At 39.9% G+C, this 19,371-nt stretch overlaps 1 protein-coding gene across 1 annotated transcript in view; it reads right to left on the bottom strand.

The window, feature by feature from the left end:
* The window catches only part of LOC149087792 (LIM domain transcription factor LMO4-like), a 223,001-nt gene extending 208,786 nt beyond the window's left edge, over positions 1-14,215 (bottom strand). The window contains exon 1 of the mRNA XM_089231706.1: positions 13,470-14,215. The gene's annotated coding sequence lies outside the window, so the exon portion shown is untranslated. The remainder of the gene's footprint in view (positions 1-13,469) is intronic.
* Positions 14,216-19,371: the final 5,156 nt, after the last annotated feature.

The following is a 19,371-nucleotide window of genomic DNA, read 5'->3' on the forward strand; positions in this document are numbered from 1 at the left end:
GATTAATATCAATTATTCTGATTCATTAAACGCTATTAAAATTAAGCTACGAGTTTTATTACAGTTATGTTTCTTGATGTTTAAAAACAATTTCTGGTTTATAATTATGATTTATTAAGACTACGTTTGTGTTGTGGATACTTATTTTGATATGTTAATTACATATTACGGTAAACGTCTAAATTGGTTAATATATAATAATAACTGGTTATTATGCATAATCACCAATCGTCTCGGTAAGTTTGATACATTTATCACTTTTACTGGCGATCATGCCCAAGTGTCGTTTGGTAAATTTGATAAATACAAAAAAAAAATTATCATTTCAACCAGTAATTGTACATAATACCCAACCGTTGTAATGAGAGATCATATCACATTATATCAGGGTATGATCGTAAAATTTCTTAAGAGATAGTTCATTATATAGGGGACGATCGTAAAACTTGTATAAAAAGGGTTCGTTATATCGGGGTACGATTTAAATTTGTATAATATGAGCTCGTTATATTGGGGTACGATTAAAATTTATCGAATAAGAGAGAACGAGGTGAACTGTTGTTGATGAATTTCCCGGTTTGGGACAGAGCGGGAGCCATGTTCTGGTGATGAATTTTCTGACGGTGAATTGTTGTCGGTGAATTTTCCGGTGAATGTTGTCGGTGATCTTTTACCATGTCTCACGCCTCTCAATATAATTTGCTATAATCCTCTATAAGGACAGCGAAGAGACATGGTTTGTCTGGTAGTGAATTTTTCAGCAGTGAGTTGGCGGTGAATTTTCCGGCGGTAAATTGTCGGTGAATTTTTCACCTGGCCCGCAAGTGCTTACATCCTCCAAGAAGACAGAGAGGGTCATGGTCGGCTCTTGGTGAATTTTCCGACGGCGAATTGCGTGGTGGTGAATGGTTGTAGGTAAATTTTTCGGCAATAAATTATTGTCGGTGAATTTTCTTTCGATGAATTGTTATCGGCGGTAAATCTTCTGCAAATCGCCGGAAACACCACTGCGACATCGAAATTTTGGTACCAACTGATCGCATTTTGACACTGGTCCCCTGACGAGGAACCTTCTCTAGCTATAAGAAGACGGAGGAAAAACGTAGATGTGGGTTCGATCCCCGGCATCAGAAGTTCATTAAAGTAGGGTACCGAGAGAAAAGGGCCCCCGAAGAGGAGGAGGGAGAGGGATGGATGGTGATAGGAGGAGGCATTGCGATTGGCGAAGGAAGTAGCATTACAATTCGCGGGCAACAGCCGGTGAGGCATTGATTCTCTCAGCCTCAGCCTCTCTCACCACTGCCTTCCCAATCAATTCCCGAGTATCGCTGCGACGAAAATTGAGCTTTGGCTCCCTCTAACTGCCACAAAAGGTGCCGAAAATATCGACAGCACTACTGATTTTAATTGACTCTCCCAGTTTCATTATGTTGGGCTCGTGTCACAAATAAGGTGCACTGCGACGAGAAGAAGTAAAAATAAAAAGGAGAGGAAATATATATAGAAAAAAAACTGTTTGTACGCATGGCAAAAGAAAAGAGAGAGAGAGATCTATCTATATATACTAGGCTTCAACAAGAAAATTGCTGAAGACACGACATTATATAGGCTCCGTCTAATAAGAAAAACGAAATAGCTTTTCAGAGTCCGCTGCGATCTATTTATCTAATCTCAACGACTAATATAGCATTACCATTGTCACAGAGAGCGAGAATTCTCGTATTTTGTGATCTGCAGCAACAAAAAATAGCACTTTAATCCTATAAAGTAGAACTGGGAACGAACGCTACACACAAAGCAACAAATATTCGAATTTGTATACACACTAAAGTATCAGCAATAAAAAAAAACATGATGTAGAATATAAATTTAGAGTAATGAAAGTGAGTGAGAATGATAAAGAGTGTATTTAGTTATATGAAATAAACATTCTTGGTGTAAGACGCACATGCTCAACCCAAGGCCCGCGGGCCAAATGTGGACTTCGTGTTCATCTGATGCGGCCCGCGACCTCGAACCTAATTTTGTAAAAATGAACTAAGTGGAACATTTATAGATGATTTAGATAACCCGCGATACAGTTACACATCACTTAAGTGGCTCGCGGCACATTTCCAGATCGCACGAATGGCTCGCGGCACATTTCCAGATCACGCGAATGGCTCGCGGCACATTTCCAGATCACGCGAATGACTCGTGACACAGTTCCAGATCAGTTAAAGAATCCGCGCGGCATAGTTACACATCACTTGAGTGACCCGCGGTGCAGCTTCCCATCACTTTAATGGCACACGTTATATTTCCAGATCACTAAAGAGACCTGCGACATATATGTACAGATCATGCGGCACATTTCCAGATAGTTAAAGTGATCTTCCGTTTTTCGATTTCGAATGTCTCAGTGAATATTTCACTTAGAAAAAACCGTGGATTTATTTTTTTTTCTTCTTTTGTTTTGTTTTTTGCATCAAGAGAGACAGGGCAGCAACTTTCTAATTGGGTCTTTGGACACACGGGGAAGGTATAAACAGTTATTTTTTTAATATCTATACTACCCCTTGCACCATGAATGACATATCTTAGCACTACACGTTATTTGAATACTTTTTCTAATTGAAAGTATACCTCTAGAATCAACGGTTCACCAGTAAAATGTCATACACCCTGTTACCTATGCACCCTGTGTGTGTGTGTGTGTGTGTGTGTGTGTGTGTGTGTGTGTGTGTGTGTGTGTGTATACATATAAGCTCTCAAAATTTTTTTCCTCTGGATATTTCAGTGCTTGCCAATTAAAGGGTTAAAATATGAAAATTTCAGCTTTAATAGCAAGAAAGGTGGAGATAAGGCCAAAACCAAATTGGCTGAAGCACTCGTGACACAAAGCTGTGTCAAATCGATATTACCAACGTGGTAAAACCGTTGAGTATTATGTCGAATCTGCGTCACCGTCGTCTACAGCCGTCTGAATGATCAATAAACAGCCGCACACCAAATCCAGACAGATTTATTATTTTCTTTTTTTCATACGTTATTTCTTCCCTTTTTTGCATCCCGTCCCGTATTCCCATATAACACACGCGGAAATAAATAAAAATGTTGATCCGAAAATCAAGCTGTCAGATTCAAGTAGCTGGCAAGGGCTTTGAGAGCGACGTTTGCATCAGATGGGGGAGGGTTTGCCAGTCAGCTTTCGCTGCTGCTGCTCTGGTAGACAGCCATCAGCAGCACGGTGGCGTCCAACCAACCAACCGCTTCTTTGGATCATTTACACCCGTAAAAAAAACTTGATGCGGGAGGAGGGAGAAGAATTACGTCACATTAATGCGAGAGAGGGGGTTTCCACCCAAATTCTAAAAAGGCATCCACACCACGTACGCTACTGTTATAATAATCCTCCCCCATCCGTCAGACTTTTCCCAACCAACATGAGTGTGCGTCTATCTCCAGCACTGTGGAAATTGCCGCACAGAGACTCATCACAATCAGGCGGTCGCACAGAGAGAACTCTTCCTCACGCAATGGCATATCACCATCGCCATCATCCTCTACCTCCTGTCCTCGGCGATTACGTACACCTCCAGAACCGGAATGGCGGCTTATTTGGGCATCCGAGATGGAAGGGCGACTTTTTTTTCTAGTGTTCAACCCCATTCATTGACTCCCACACTAACCTCTCGATGATGATTTTGATGGCCGGAGAGGTAGTAAGTATTATATTGTGTGCTATCCGAGACCGACCTCGACCAGTCTCGTTTTTTTGTGCCAGAGGCAAGAAGAAAATAATTATCATTCTCATCATTACATCTCTGGCCAGGTTTCAAGTTCCATTATAACACGTATCGGAAATGTGAAGTGACCGCGGCAAATATTGAAACAGGAAAGGGTAATTTCTATATTGAAAATAGATTGTGTTTTTTTTCATGGTCAATCTATGACAGCAGGTAATGTAGAACAGTGGCTCTAAACCTGGAGCCATATGGACCCCTTGCGGTCCTAGGATATTCCAAGGGGGTCACGGGTGAAGATTAGATGAAAGCGGAACCATGACAAGTGGTAAAGGGGGCAACAAAGAGCTGTGAAGAAATGAATCAAATAGAAATATAGTGGGGAAAAATGTGACTATTTCAGAATTCAAAGCAGAACTGTGTTCATAGAACCAGAGCTATCTCAACCCATGGCCCCATGTGGGTATGAACCGGGCAACATATCTAGGGGGGGGGGGGGGGCCTTGTAAACTTCTATGTAAATGTCAATTTCATTTGCCATAAAGATTTTGCCTATGTAAATTGCTGCAGCATCGATATAATTTATTAGACTTATTCAAAATTTTGATAGCTATTAAATTTCCATTTCCACATACAGTCGGCCCCACTTGAGTGATCTGGAATTGCACCCCGGATCACTTGAGTGATCTGGTTATGTGCTGCTTAGTTCATTTCATAAAAAACGGTTTTGAGGTCGCGGACCACATCATATGACTCCGAACGCCGCATTTCACCCGTGGGCCACGAGTTGAGCAAGTGAAGTCGGCCTCGCTTAATTGGATATCATAGATTCTAGGAAAATTCGCTTAAACGGATAAAATTCTCCCGCATCGAAATTTCTCATATACAGACAATGTTAAAGTCGATGAAATATAATAATTTCATCGACTTTTCATTCCCCACTTAATCACATATTACGCTCCACACGTCAATTGTTAATACACGTCAACCAACTATACACGTAACATTTTTATCGAATTAAACATTTGGAAAGAATAGGAAAATATGTTACAGTTAAAATAAATGCATTTGACGGTAGGTACTGGACACACAAGCATTACACAGAAACAAACTTCACGTCAGGTTCACTACACATTCCAACATGCACCAATTCGTTAGAAGTTACGCAGAGAAATATGGACAAGGTGCATGTCTGGTTCAGTAGTAGTAGGTACTGGACTCCAAGTATTCAAGTTGTCCTCAATACGGACATTTAGTTATTTTATTTTTATTCTGTTTTGAGCCAATAGAGGGCGCTACACTTTCCTAATGAAAAGTGAAAATCCTAAGTATCGTGATAAATAGCAATTAAATATAATTTTCGTTTCATTTTTGATGTTTGATTTATTCGAGCAGCATTTTTAACATTGATTTTTCATCAGTTTTTAGTATACAAAAAAAGGATGGGACGAATAGTGATTTGGCTAAATAACCGAATATCAATTTTCTTAAAATTCATCACAATTATAGATGAAATTTGTACTTAATTGAAAGAGAAATTAAAATAGTAATTCGAAATGATAGCTATTGAATTTTAACTATGAAGTTTATTATTTAAATAAGTATTAAAAATCTGGGGTAATTGAAAAATTGTTGTTGTGCCATGATACTGGCAATGAAATTTAACAATTATATATATATATATATATATATAATTATTACTTACAAATTCTTTTTTTTTTTTCAACACTTGTTACAATTGTACATCTGATTAAGAAAATGTCAACCATTATTTACTCTCAACAAGAAATTGACGACTTATTTTGTCATTTTTTCCTCTTTAGATGTTTTTTACCCCTTTTGCCTTTTTCAATAGCTCAGTAGGTAGCTTCAGTTAGAGAACTTGTGTGTGTGTAATTCAAGCGCTTCCACCTTATTTGCAGTAGGAGGCTATTTTCAGTTCCATGTTTTCCTTATCCTATCAATTCATTCCGACATAACCTCTTTCTCAGAAAAGGATATATACCACACAATAAAATGTGATCAGTAAATTTTTAATTGATGGGGAAAATTCTAATTTATATAATTTTTAAAATTAGTTTGATGTGCTTAGATTCACACAGATATTCGGTCGAATACCTAAACATTATCCGGCCGAAGCGAATAGCCGAATATTCGTCCCATCTCTAATACAAACTATACTAACGTTGTGAAATGGCAATTGAACTGTTCCCCGTACAATCGGATAACCCGCTTAATCGGATATTATGTGCTGGAACCGTTGATATACAATTGAGCGGGGCCGACAGTATGTCTTGGAAAATAGGAATGCAAATTACACAGATGCTGTAAATTCCGACTTTCAAACTTGAGCATTTCATGCACTGCGCTCGCAAATTTCTGGAACGTTCTAATTTTTTTAAACAAACGTGTATATGTCACGAGTATGTCCGAAATATGTTTATGGTATGGAAAAAAACACGCAAAAACCCAGTCCTACTTCACACACACACACACGGACAGAGACGAATAAACAAGTTGAATTTGAAACATGTGTGTGCTCTACTCCCATCACCACGTGGATGGATGTTGAGGATGTGAAGGGGGAAACACATTATGTATATTTGTATTTATGTATACTTATTTCTTATCCATTGTATATATCTTTTTTTTCTGTCTTTACGCACTACCGCCGCCACCACGGACATTCTTTTCACTGGTCTTCCTTTAAAAGGAAAAACACTTAGCCACTGTGAGGAGGTTTTTTTTTTCTCTTGCGCTCCTTCTCTCCCTTAAGAAAAAGAACTAGAGAAAATGGGTACGTACGTACAGTATACGTAAGATGGTGGAATAAGAAAAGACAAGACACAAGGAAGGTCTTGAGGAAAAAGCCACATCCGGCGGTCGGAGCTGATGCCACTTTGAAGAGAAGAATCTTTTTCTTACGTATTTTTTTTTTTTTTTTCGGGAACGGGAAAATGTATTTCCAAGTGCTCTTCCATTTTAAAACACTGTTCTTGCGCCTAACTGAACGCTGCTGCTGCTGTTGTGCTTTCTTTATTTATTTGTTATTTTGCACGAGCAACGCTACTTTTTCTGCCATTTACATTTACGTTGCTCTTTTTTCTTTTTTTACTCTCCATTGCCTTGGAAAAACTCCAATAGAAATGTTACTTTTTAAAAATGAAAGAAAAATTGTCCGAACGAAAAATTTTAATGCATTTTAATTTTTTTTTTTCGAAAATATTCTTATTTTCCAAGGCAATGTATGTATACAAAAATACATATATCTCTGTTCTACATGGAGAAGTATTAAGGATTTATAGTGAGAATATTCTTTTAAGGGAATGCACGAAATAATATAAATAAATACGCAAATTTTTCGACTTTGTGATTTTTAGTATGTTTAATTGCAGTGGTGGAACTTTGGTGTGGAAAAATATTTTGCGGCAAGCTACCATATGCATGTAATAAGAATTGTTAATGGTAACGGTTCATTTTAAACGTATCCGACTACGTTTAAGTACGATATATATATATATATATATATATGTGTGTGTGTGTGTGTGTGTGTGTGTATCTTTTATATTTTTTTATCGAAGCCCCAGTTTTCGTGATTCCAAAACGGGCCTAGTTTTGTTTACATAGCGCTTAGAACTGAAGTTACGTCCACTTTAGTGTTACGTTTTTACATTAACCCTTTAAGCGGTTTTTAAAGTTTCCCTGATCCACATTTTATAACTGCCACATTGGAAATAAAAGCGTGTTAACAACCTGAGATATTTCAGGGGTGACCGAAATGAAGCAGATTAAATTTGACGAGATATCTCGGGATTGCCGTTGTAAGGGTTAAATTAATCTGTGAATAAAAACTTCAAACGTGTTTTAAGAAGAATGCTGTTTTTGATCATTTTACTTGAGTTCAAAATATAATTTCTAAAAATGTATTGATTGTATTATCACGCCTGTTAATACGATATTTTGCCACATATTGTTAAGTTTATGAATTAAAATCTAAGGTCTGTAATATGTATTTGTCAAATTGCAACCTCTTATAAGCGATACGATAAATGAAATTTCAAAAAATTCATACGAGCATCAACAGATGCTAAGTTTAACTTATGAGCATACCATACAATCCTTTACGTTTTAGTTCATAACCTGAATCACTACTAGTTGAAAATAATGTTTAAAATAAAACATTTCATTCATAGACTTTTTTGCCATCTTCTTTCGAACATTATATGAATTGCGCTTGAAATTTGACATAAAATGTCTTTTAATTGAAAATGGCATAGGTAGACCAAAATGTATTATTGTTTTCACCACTTTTAAGGATTTTCTATCAAAAAATTTTATTACAGTTCACTCCAGTATCATTTTATAATAAAGAGCTGAGAAAAGTACTTGGTTACCTCTTTTCAAACTTTATTCAGCCCAACGCCAACTCCAGTGACATTGCCGTAGGGTAAATGAATTTGAGACCAAGGCTATTTCAAGCAGTTAAAATCATGATAAAGTACGTATTAAAAGTACAATTTTAATTTTGATTTCCAGCTCCCAATATTTTGCAGTCCTGAGAGGCTGCACTCTTCGCACCTGCCCAAGTTTAGCCCTGAATATATGGAATTATATGAAATATATGGAATATAATCATGGAAGATGGAAAGGCACAAATGGGTGAAACCAGTGTGTTCCAGCGGCGAGTTGGAGACATTGATTTGTGAGCCTATTTATGCTTTGACGCGGTTCTTTTATATGGGAAAATATTTACCAGACTATTCTGGTGAGCCACAGATGAACCATGAATTGGGCGAGGGCCGCGGGTGACAAAAGTTCGAGAACCACTGGTTTAATCCAAGAACTTTTTCGGAATCCCCGAATGCTCTCCTCACCCTCTCAAGTGGGATCATAACGCTGCTAAATTAGCGTATTCAAACCAGTGTTTCTTCACTCGTAATCTGTTGTTTCTCCTTAGGCAATTTGTTTATGGGCATCTTTTTCTCAGCCACCTCGCTGGGCATTTTGCCTGTTGTGGTGTTGTATTTGTATTTGTATAGGCGTTATTCCCTGATAAAGTGAGGTCGTTTAGGACCTAAAAGACATTGAGAGTAAGATGTTCTACACATCAGCACAATTCTATCCTTTTAATATGGCCGGGATAGGATATAGGAAAATACAACAAACATAGATATACGCCTATCTATTTGTGAATTTTTCCTTCGATTTCTCTTCTCTTTTGAGACATTCCAAATATATTTTTTTCAAACATTTTCACATTCTGCAGTTTTACAAAATTATGTATGAGGTCGCAGGCCACATATGACGAATTCTAGGGCTAAATTTGGGCCCGGGCCATGGACTGAGCGTCTAAACCAGAGGCCATCAACCTTTTTCCCAGCCATCATCTTTTGATGATGGGTACCATCATCAAAAGAAGAGCACGTTTAAGGCAAGTTTGACATACGAATGCAATGATTTCAATTCTTGAATTCAATTCCTGCAAAGTGTTTAATTAGAACGTCGATCAAATGCTCACGAGCATCAAGCACTCTGGGTAATTCAGGGACCACCGTGGTGCTCGCGAGTTGCCTGATCTAAACTGTAAATGGTGAATGTCGGAACTGTTGTGTTTTGTTGTTTTGTTTTGTTGTGCTTTCTCTCTCTCTTGAAGACTTTCCTATCGCTTTATAAACACGTTATCAAAGTTTCAGAACTTTCTGATGGGTACCGTAGTCTAGGCTTTAGACAGCTCTAAACACACCAGCTTCAATTTTAGACATCCTGTACATCTATAGCAATTATCATTCCCTTTCGTCACCCGCGAAGCGAGCTACAAAAAAAGCAAACTTTATTTTTTTTTCCGGCGTGGAAATTTTATTCATTTTCTAAAGAAACGAATTTAAACTGGAAATACACAAATTCTATGATGAACTGACTGTATATATACACACACACGTGAGCGCACATCTATCAAAACTGAATGAATCTGACGCTGGTCTTTCACGAGTCGAAAACTTTCCAGAAAAAAAAAAATTCACAATATTTACAGCCACAAAAAAGAAAAAAAAAGAATTTTATGATAACCATTTTTACTCGAAAGAAAAGCATGGAGGCCTTCTTCAGTGCGTGTGTGTGGCTTACATAACTCTCGAGATAACTTCTGTGGTATCTCCCGTTATCGTGATGATAAAAGAAGTAAACAAATTTTTTGACTTGTTGAACAAAATGAAGACACGAGGCAAAGTTTGAGGACAGGGGACCGCAAATTAACGGCAGAACCAGAGGAAATTGTAACACGGGACATGACAAATCCCAGGTCACCATGGCGACTAGAAAATCTGTATTAGATAGTACCTTTATATCGGTTCATTCAGATATAAAGGTACTAATATCTGAAATACTCCCACACTTTTGTTCATATACACTGAAGTGCCAAAAGTCATGGGACACCGTTGCACTTCCCCGGGTACAAGGAGGTCCCACGCGATATTAAGAGGTATCAGTATCATGACTTCAGTGCTGAAGTGCCAAAAAAGTAATGGGATACCTCCACTATTAAGAGGTATCCTATGACACTTCAGTGTATGTATGCTTGTATACGCTTCTTTAAATCTCGCATTTAAATGCATATTGTCAAAGGGTCCTCTAGGCCAGTGTTTCCTCAACCGCCGGGCCGTGTGTGAGCGATCTGTCTCTTTATTTTTCCCCATTTACTTCCCGTTAGTCGTGTGTATGACCGGGCCTTCAACTTACAAAAATAAATTAACCGGTTCGCGATCTTGGAAAGGTTGAGAGCCACTGCTCTAGGTACCATAAAATATAGGCCCCCTGAACTCCTTGTACTGTATAACCTGATCATTTTCCCCAATTTCCTTTTTTTTTAATTTTTACTTCTCTCATCCACCTCGTTGGGCATATATTTATACTAGTACATGCTGCTTTTAATCTCATATTTGAATGCATTTTGTCAAAGGGTCCTCCAGGCACCCTAAAATAGAGACCCCCCCCCCCCCCGAACAATTTTATGTACTGATTGTCTGACCTCGCACATTTTTTTTTCTAATATTAATGCACATACATGGCTAGGGATAGTTTAGGTCCCACTATAGGGAATTCATTTTTTTTCTCCTTTTAACTAAGAATTTTCTCCGGCAGGAGCAATGAGCTCATATCGCGTAAGCGACAAAGGTTGGTGTTGATCGGTCCGTTCTGTTCTGTGTATTAGCACCTAAAATCTCCTATAAAGTGATCGCTAAATTGGAATCTTTGAAAAACGAAAAATTTTCTGATTTCAAGAGAGTTTTTTGACATAGGAAAGGCATATCAAGTCCCTGAATAGTCGAAGAAAACATTATTAAAGGCAGTTTTTCTCGAGCACAAACCATGTTTAAAGGTTCTTAAGAAAATTGGCTGGCGCCGAATTTTTTTCTTTGATTTTTCGAGCACTGCTGTAACACAATATACTGTACAAAGATTTATAGTTTTGACAAACTTCAGCCGCCATCACTGTGCCATCAATGATGTTCAAACCTGGATCCTCATGATGAGAATCCAGTACGATGCCCACACGACCAAACAGCGACTTTGATCAACACTCATAGATCCAATGTTTTGGCAGTAGTTCCAGAGTAACTGAAATAAGACGTTTCCAGAAAAGTGTACCAATTGTGGTGGTACAATATGATGTCAGACATATATGATGTCAATGGCTTAAAGGACAAAGGAGTGATTGCTTTTGGACATTAAAAACGGCACAACGTGTATGACGTTAAAGAATTTACTGGTGTGTCCACGGAGCACTGTCATCAAACAGACAGGAGAACAGCGGTAAAATAAAGATCTTCACAAAGAGAGCGATTTTCACGTCGCTCAACATCGCGTGTAGTTAGAGAGCACCAATTGCTTTCTTGTCAATAAAAGACCCCCATTTGTCAATTTCAGATAGAACTGCATGGTATGAACATCCAAGACAGGTCGAACTGCTATTAGGCTGGACTAGAGGCTGGAGTAGGGGTCAGATTTTTCTGATGAGTATAAAACAACAAAAAACGTACACGAGTCCTGTGCAAACATGTACAACATGAATTTCATCTCCACGACCAACAAATGTCATGCCGGATAGGACTGCATGATGGATCATCAAATCCTAAACCAGATGATTGTCAGTTTTGTGGATGATATTTACACCCAACGACACAGGAATAGACCTATCATCCTCGGGTAAATATGCCGAGTTTATGAACGTAGACTAATAATACACAGAAACGTATTTACTGGGCCGCTAAGCCGGCTATCGCCCAGGGCGGCTATTTCGGAAAGGTGACAAATTTGAGGAATGATTAGTCAAGAAAATTAGAGTAGAAAGGGAAAAGGGGGAGCACACACACACACACACACACACAAAAACATCATAAATCCGCCTCTGCGTAGACCAGTGATTCTCAAACTTTTAGTACCCGTGACTCTCTTGCCAAATCATGGTTCTCCTGCGTCTCCCCACAATATACTCTGATGGATATTTTTTCCTCTATAAAAGAACCACTTCGAAGCATAAATAGGTGCACAAATGAATATCTCCAGCTCGCCGCGAAACCCCTGACAAAGGTTGGCGACACCACTAGGAACCGCGACGCACACTTTGAGAAACACTAGCATCTCGTGCCGGGAAAGAGGGACACGTCAGTGAGCGACGAAGAACGAGTGAACTAGAAAGTGAGCTACCACAAGAGAGACCTGGAGATCGTGAAGGCATATTAGTGACCACAAGAGCAAGTGCCCCTTGGCGGTAGACCGGAATTGTGCTCGGTCTTTCTCTGAAAGAAAAGAAAGACCACAAGACTGACCTGGAGAGTGTGCACGCATGTGAGCATCCACAAGAGTGACCTAGGAAGTGTATATGCGTGTGTAAACCTACAAAAAAAATCTTCAAGCATGTATGTCCAAAAGAGTGGTCTAAAGATCGAGTTGCAAGATCAGTGAATGATCGAAAGAGTGATCTAGTATTATCCTTAAGTATACAAGTATTATCCTTAAGTATACAAGTATTATCCTTAAGTATACAAGTATTATCCTTAAGTATACAAGTATTATCCTTAAGTATACAAGTATTATCCTTAAGTATACAAGTATCAAGTTTTATCCTTAAGTATCCAAGTCAGTGAGTGACCAAAAAAAGCATGATGTGATTGTGAAAGCATGGGAGTGACATGAGGACCGAGTCAAGTGAGCAACCAAAAGAGTGACATGAGGACCGAGTTAAGTAAGCAACCAAAGAGTGACTTGCAGAGCGTGAAATCATGAAAGCTACCGAAAAAGTGACTTTGAGATTTGAGACAGGGTCATGTTTATGCAGGGGTAGAGCTGAGCGGGAAATAGGCCACCCAGGGTGGCCAATTTTGAGGAACGAAAAGTCAGGAAAACCAGACTAGACTGGCAAAATTAGCACAGCCCGTAGGCGGCAAAGCAGTAAATCGGCTTCTGTAAATAACAAATAATGGCATCGGCAGGGGCGCAACTGGGGGAGGGAGGTCTGATGCCCCCACAACTTGAGAGGGAGTATATTTCACCCTTTAACCCATCTTTCTACATTACAGGGGGGCACCAAAATGCGTGCTTACCCCCGACTGACAGAGTATCTAGTCGCTGCCCTTGCCATCAATAACGAGTGGCACAAAAAAACTAACAATCATTTGTTATAGCACCAAACCGTGTTATCATAACAACAATAAAAGAAAGAAAAAAAAAGTTGATGGTTTTTCTTACCTTGACAATGTAGTGAAGGACGTCTTCGGTGGTATTCACACGCACGCACAAGTTCGTTCACAAGCGCCGGCTTTTTTTTTTTTCTCCTCTCTCTCTTTGTTCAGTTACTCCGAGGCTGGCGCGTTTTCGCACTGTTGATACGAATGATGGTACCAAAGACGAAAAACTAGGTGACTGCCTAGTATTTGAAGATTTAGGCCTATTCGGGGTAGGCCTTTAATATTCTTCTTCCCACACAATCTTCAATGCTTTGTGACTCACTAACTACCACACTCAGAGTGGTTCCGATCAGAGCGGGTTCTTGTAGAATCGCCGGCGGCAGCGGCGGCACCACCACCACCACCAAGTCGATTTCAAACAATCACCAAAAATCCTGTGGATGGTTTGGTGATCTCAGCATCACACACACACGTCAAAATAGCACACACAGACACACGCGCGCGCGGAGGTAGTAAGTAAGTAGAGTTGCGATGAAGTTCACATGGATTGAAAATAAAAACGATGCGGTTTTTTTTTTGGAGGAGCAGAAGCACTTCCACACACAGGGAACGATGATGATGATCGGCGAGCACAACTTTTAGAGAGTGTGTGTGTGTGTCAGAGGCAAGGTTTTTTTTGTATAGCGTCGTCGTCGTTCGTCGCTATCGGACGTCGTCGTCAACGATGATGAGAAATAGAAGCAAGGCAAGAGCCAAGCTACAGTGAGAATCTGCGAAACTGGCTTCGGCGATGAATAGGTGTGTAATGAACTGATCGCGGAGCCAGTGCAAGAAGCGGCGCATACAACAAACGCCACTCGCTCTCGCCCCGTCGTCGACTTCTTTTCTCTCGCCTCCTCCTCCTCCTTTTTTTTTTTTGTGTAGCCTTAACGAGCGATGCGCCGTTGAACGACCGCGCAACCTTCCTCTAAAACACGAAATAGCCGCAAAAGCCTCTTTCTCTTCCCTCCCCGATTCTCTCTTCTATTCTGGATTTTTCGCCTCTCATCCACCTCCTCCTCTTCTTTGTATGGGGGAGAAGGTAAAAGAGAGTGCGTGCGGATTCGGAGCTGGTGCCGCCATCTTTTGACGTGATTGCGAACTACGCACAGCCGGAGTTTTCTGCCGTGAATATGTACAAACATATCGTAAGGGGCCGTTCAAGTATTACGTAAGCAAATTTTTATCCATTTTAGACCCCCCCCCCCTTGGCAGCAAAATTTCGTCATGAGTACTGCCCCCTCTGAATCCTAACGCATATTGGTGGGATCAGGGACGTTCACAGGGGGGCATAGAGGGGCCCGTGCCCCCCCCTCCCACGGTCAAAAATGTATTTTTTTAATTAAAAAAAATATTTTTTTTAAAAATTGAAATTTCGGAAGGAAATACCTTTATATGCTATTACAATTAATTTCTGTTAACTTCAATGTAAGCCCTATGAACTCACAAAATGTATCTTTACTAATTCATTGCGACCCACCCTCTAAGCCATATAATGATAAATCACATAAAGGTCATTGGCCCGCGGAACAAATATGACCCTGGGGGGGGAGGGGGTTATCTGATGCGGCCTGTCCTCTTCAAACCTAATTTTGTAAAAATGAACTAAGCGGCACATTTACAGATCGCTTAAGTGTACCGTGATACAATTCCAGAACATTTAAGCGGCCCGTGGCACATTTTCAGATCACTTAAATGACCCGGCGCACGGTTCAGTAACACTTAAGCGATCCGTGACACATTTAGAGATCCATTGAGTGACATGTGAGGTAGTTTTAGAGCACTTAAGTGCCCCCCCCCCCCCCAGTGCGGTTCTACATCACTCAAATTACCCGCGGCACATTCTAAGATTATTTAAGTGATGCGTGGCATATAATTACGGATCGCTTGAGCGATGCGTGTCACAGTTCCAGAGCACTTAAGCGGCCCGGACACATTTCCAAATCACTGGGATCCGCGAAACATTTACAGATCACTAAAGTGGCTGTGTAGGGCACTTATTAATAAGAGGGGGGGGGGGTGTTACTTCAAGTGCCCACAAACTATCGAAAGGTTTTCAACAAACTATCGAAGTTTCCACAAACTATCGAAGTTTCCACAAACTATCGAAAGGACTTCCAAGTCTATCTCCGCCTATGCAATAAAGTGGCTGGAAATCCGTTTGTTTTACATAATAGCCAGTTATTACGCATAATCCCCGAACATTTTGGTAAATTTGGTAAATTTCCTGAAATACAGTGGCAGGGGCGGCTTAAGCGAGGGCGCAAGGGGTACGGTGCACCCGTGCGGCAGGTTGTGAGGGGCGGCAGCTTGGGCTTTCGTTGTATACAAACAACAGTAAAGATTTGCATGACTTCACGCTTTTGAGCCATGCACTGACAACGGAGATGTTGGCCAAACTTGACTATTCTAAGCTGCTGACGAAATTTTGCTGACGGGGGGGGGGGGGGGTCAGTGTTTTGCTGACTTTTGCTGACAAATTGTGGCTACTTCTGGCAACGTTTTTGGTGACTTTTGGTGACAATTTGCGATGTCCCGTATTTTATTTCATTTGAGACCTCAGTTAAAGTATTTTTCCTCAATGAAATAGGGTCATCTGTTCATTTGAAAACTTCTTTGTGCAATATTATTTTTAACTGTGATTTGTGTAGCACCGTTTATTTCCTCACACTTCAGCAATTTTATCAAATCGCATTTTTTTGCAAACTTTAGTGATATTCTGGATTGCGTTTTCCTCAATGATATATGGTGAACCTGCATATACGTTAATACATGTAATTTTGTTAAATGTTATATGTTACTACATGTAGCGTATGAAGCCATAATTCTTATATAACTCCAGAGCCGTGGCCAGGCATGAGGCAACGAGGCTGCCACCTAGGGCGGCATTTTCTATGTCAGATTTGTTATGGCTGTTTTTCGAAGTGTACACATTCAGTCTGTAATCGGAATCGTCCGACAGACTCCTCTTCTTTTGCAAAGGTGCCATAAAAAGTCACTATCTTTGTTATTTTTCTGCAGCGGAGCTTCAAAAACATTATATTTTCTTTGTTTTGACTGAGATTAAGAGACTGGGTCAGTGAGCGACCAAAGGAGTGTGTAGGCATGCGAACAGGGCCATCTTAGCATCGTCTGGGGCCCCCGATAAAGTCATTTTATGGGGGTCCCCTTACCCAACTGAAAATGCCACACATCCTTACTCAAGAAAAATCATACTATCAAACATAATTATCACGAGGACCCCAGACCGTACCCACGTGTTAAGATAGCAATGTTTTTCAAGGGCATATGTATACATAACATTACCATGGGTCAACGGTCCGAACAAAGCCCTCCTTAAAAGTCTAACACGATTTGTCAATTTCACAATTATGTAATAAGAGAAATTTATGACCCATAAGCAGTGAAACTGTAATTCCACCGCTGCCTAGAGAGCGGGGGACTAGGTCAGCTAGTGACGAAACAAGTCACTCGGAGAGTTTACAAGCATTTTGATTGTCCTACAGAGTGTACAAACATGTGAGAAACCAAAAAGTGACGTAGAGAGTATACAAGTATGTGAGTGACCTACCGAGTATGCGAGCATGCGAGTGACCTACAGAGTGTGCTATCATGTGAGTGACCAAGAAGTGGCCTAGAGAGTGAGGGCAGGTCAATGGAGACCCAAAGTGTGACCGAGAGATATCACGGCTAATCGAGTGACTTACAAAGTGCAACCAAAAGAGGAACCAACAGAGTACCCTAGATTGCAAGCATGTGAGTGATCAAAAAAGTGACACAGAGAGTGAGGGTAAATCAATGAGACTACTTCTAGTATAATTTTATTGACCACAAATTCCTCAAAATTTGCTGCCCGCGGTCCCATTCTAAGGCCCCACTCCCGTAAAAACCCTTCAGTCCCTCTTTGAGTCCATTCCCATGCCCCATACTCTCCAGGTTACTCTTTTAGTCTCTCATTGACCTACCCTCGCTCTCTGGGTCACTTTTTTCGGTAACTCACATGCTTGCACACTCAGCAGGATTTTCTTTCTTACAAACTAAGACAACCTGTTTATCGCCACGGGCAATTTACTACCGAATAAGTCGTACCGGAAGGGGAAGTGTGTGTGTGTGTGTACCTAACAGTTTGAGTGAATATTTAGTGCCAGATTTTTCAGTGCTGCCATCTACATTTCAAATTGCGAGTGTGATTATCGAATACTTGGTTGTAGACCTGTTGCTCTCTTTGGCGATACTTTCTTAACGGGAAAATCGGCATCGGCTAGTATTCGAGCCTACAATTTGGGAACTACAGAAACCAACTTCAGCCGACCATCCTATGGTACCGCTGGGGGGGGGGGGCGAACCCGACTCATCCTGATGTGAATCCGTCACTATGACAACTCGACCACCACAGGGCAGTACGAAAGAGTTTATCATCTTCTCTCCCACTTCAACATTCTATCTATCTTCATGTTGGTTTTGTTTGTATATGTTGACGATACACGTGACGAAAGTCATGTGATAATATTTTTTTTTAATCATTTTTATATATACATTCATTTTAATTTAATTTATTTTCATTGCAAAATATGAGTCGTGTTCGAATAACGTATGGAATAAAAACTAATAAACTGATTAGATGAAGAGATTGGCTGGACATTATGGAGTTGTTTTGGTCGTCAGTATTACAATTACCTTTCGTTAGTACAATAATTGTTAACACTTTTTCAAACTCCGTTGGCACCAATGTGTGGGTTACTTTTTCTCACTGTTGAATTTTTTCTGTCGCCCTCAGGGAGTTAAGCGCTGACTTGAAGGATTGTGTAAGTTTTTAGTTAGAAATATGGTGAATTAACTTTTATGGGGAATAGCATCAGAGGGCAGCAATGCCCCCGGGAATGCAAATGAGATTTATGACATAGAACTTACCAATAAAATTATGGAAAAAATTGTACGTGGACGTGAATATGAATATATATATACCCTGCACATCTTTGCTGAAAAAATTTGAACGAAGTGCATTATTTCTTCATAAAATAAATGAAAATTTTAAAAAATAAATATTTTGTAACATTTATGTTTTTAATGCATTTTCCGACTCCAAGCAAAAAAATAATTCGAAAATTCCAAAATGGATGTTCGGGTATCAAAGGCTTAAGGCAGTGGTTCTCAAACTGTGCACCTTATACCTTTGTCAGGGTCACCGCTCCGCGGCGCCACTGACAAACGTTTTTTCGAAGAGATTCTTTGTCAAACAGCTCTGGGGAGCCGGCGGTGCTCGCGGATAGGCATTGAATAGGAGAGAAGGGGTGCCGTAGATGGAAAAAGTTTGAGAACCCTTGGTTAAGGTATCATAGGTTATTACTGTTAAGCAGAAAAGCGTTAGTGTTAAGACCGAAACGCACTACATTGACGTGGCGTGATAATAACGTCCCGTCAGTGCAGTGAATGATTGATCAAAAAAATTAATGAGTCTATGACAATGAAAAATGAAAATTTCATTGCTTTTTTTGTAGCTGATTACGGTGGCGTCATATTCTCTTCACATGAGTCACAAACGAGTCAAGGTGGGCCCACAGAGAACAGGAGACACATTATTTTTCTAGGCCTTTTCTTTTCTATAATACTAAACGTTCCATCATGAAAAAATATTCTAGCCCAACTCAGATGATACATATAATATTCCATATTACCCGAGACTCCATCTGTGTAAAAATAGCGTCTCATCTGACTGCAGAGAATCGATAGCTGAAAAACAAACACACCATAAAATGCAACACTTGTGATGTACATTGTGTGCTAATTTTCAAATTATTGTGCACATTTCCAATAATTTATGAACACTTTAGAAAACTGGTCTGAGTAAATTTCCGGAAGTAGAAAGCAAATCTTCTTGCATAGCAGCCGTGATGATCGTAAAAACCGAGCAACACTGACTCTAT

The sequence above is a fragment of the Pholcus phalangioides genome, unplaced genomic scaffold, assembly GCF_987345545.1.
Source record: "Pholcus phalangioides strain wild (caught in Gottingen) unplaced genomic scaffold, Ppha-v1.0 ptg000004l_1, whole genome shotgun sequence".
NCBI lineage: Eukaryota > Metazoa > Arthropoda > Arachnida > Araneae > Pholcidae > Pholcus > Pholcus phalangioides.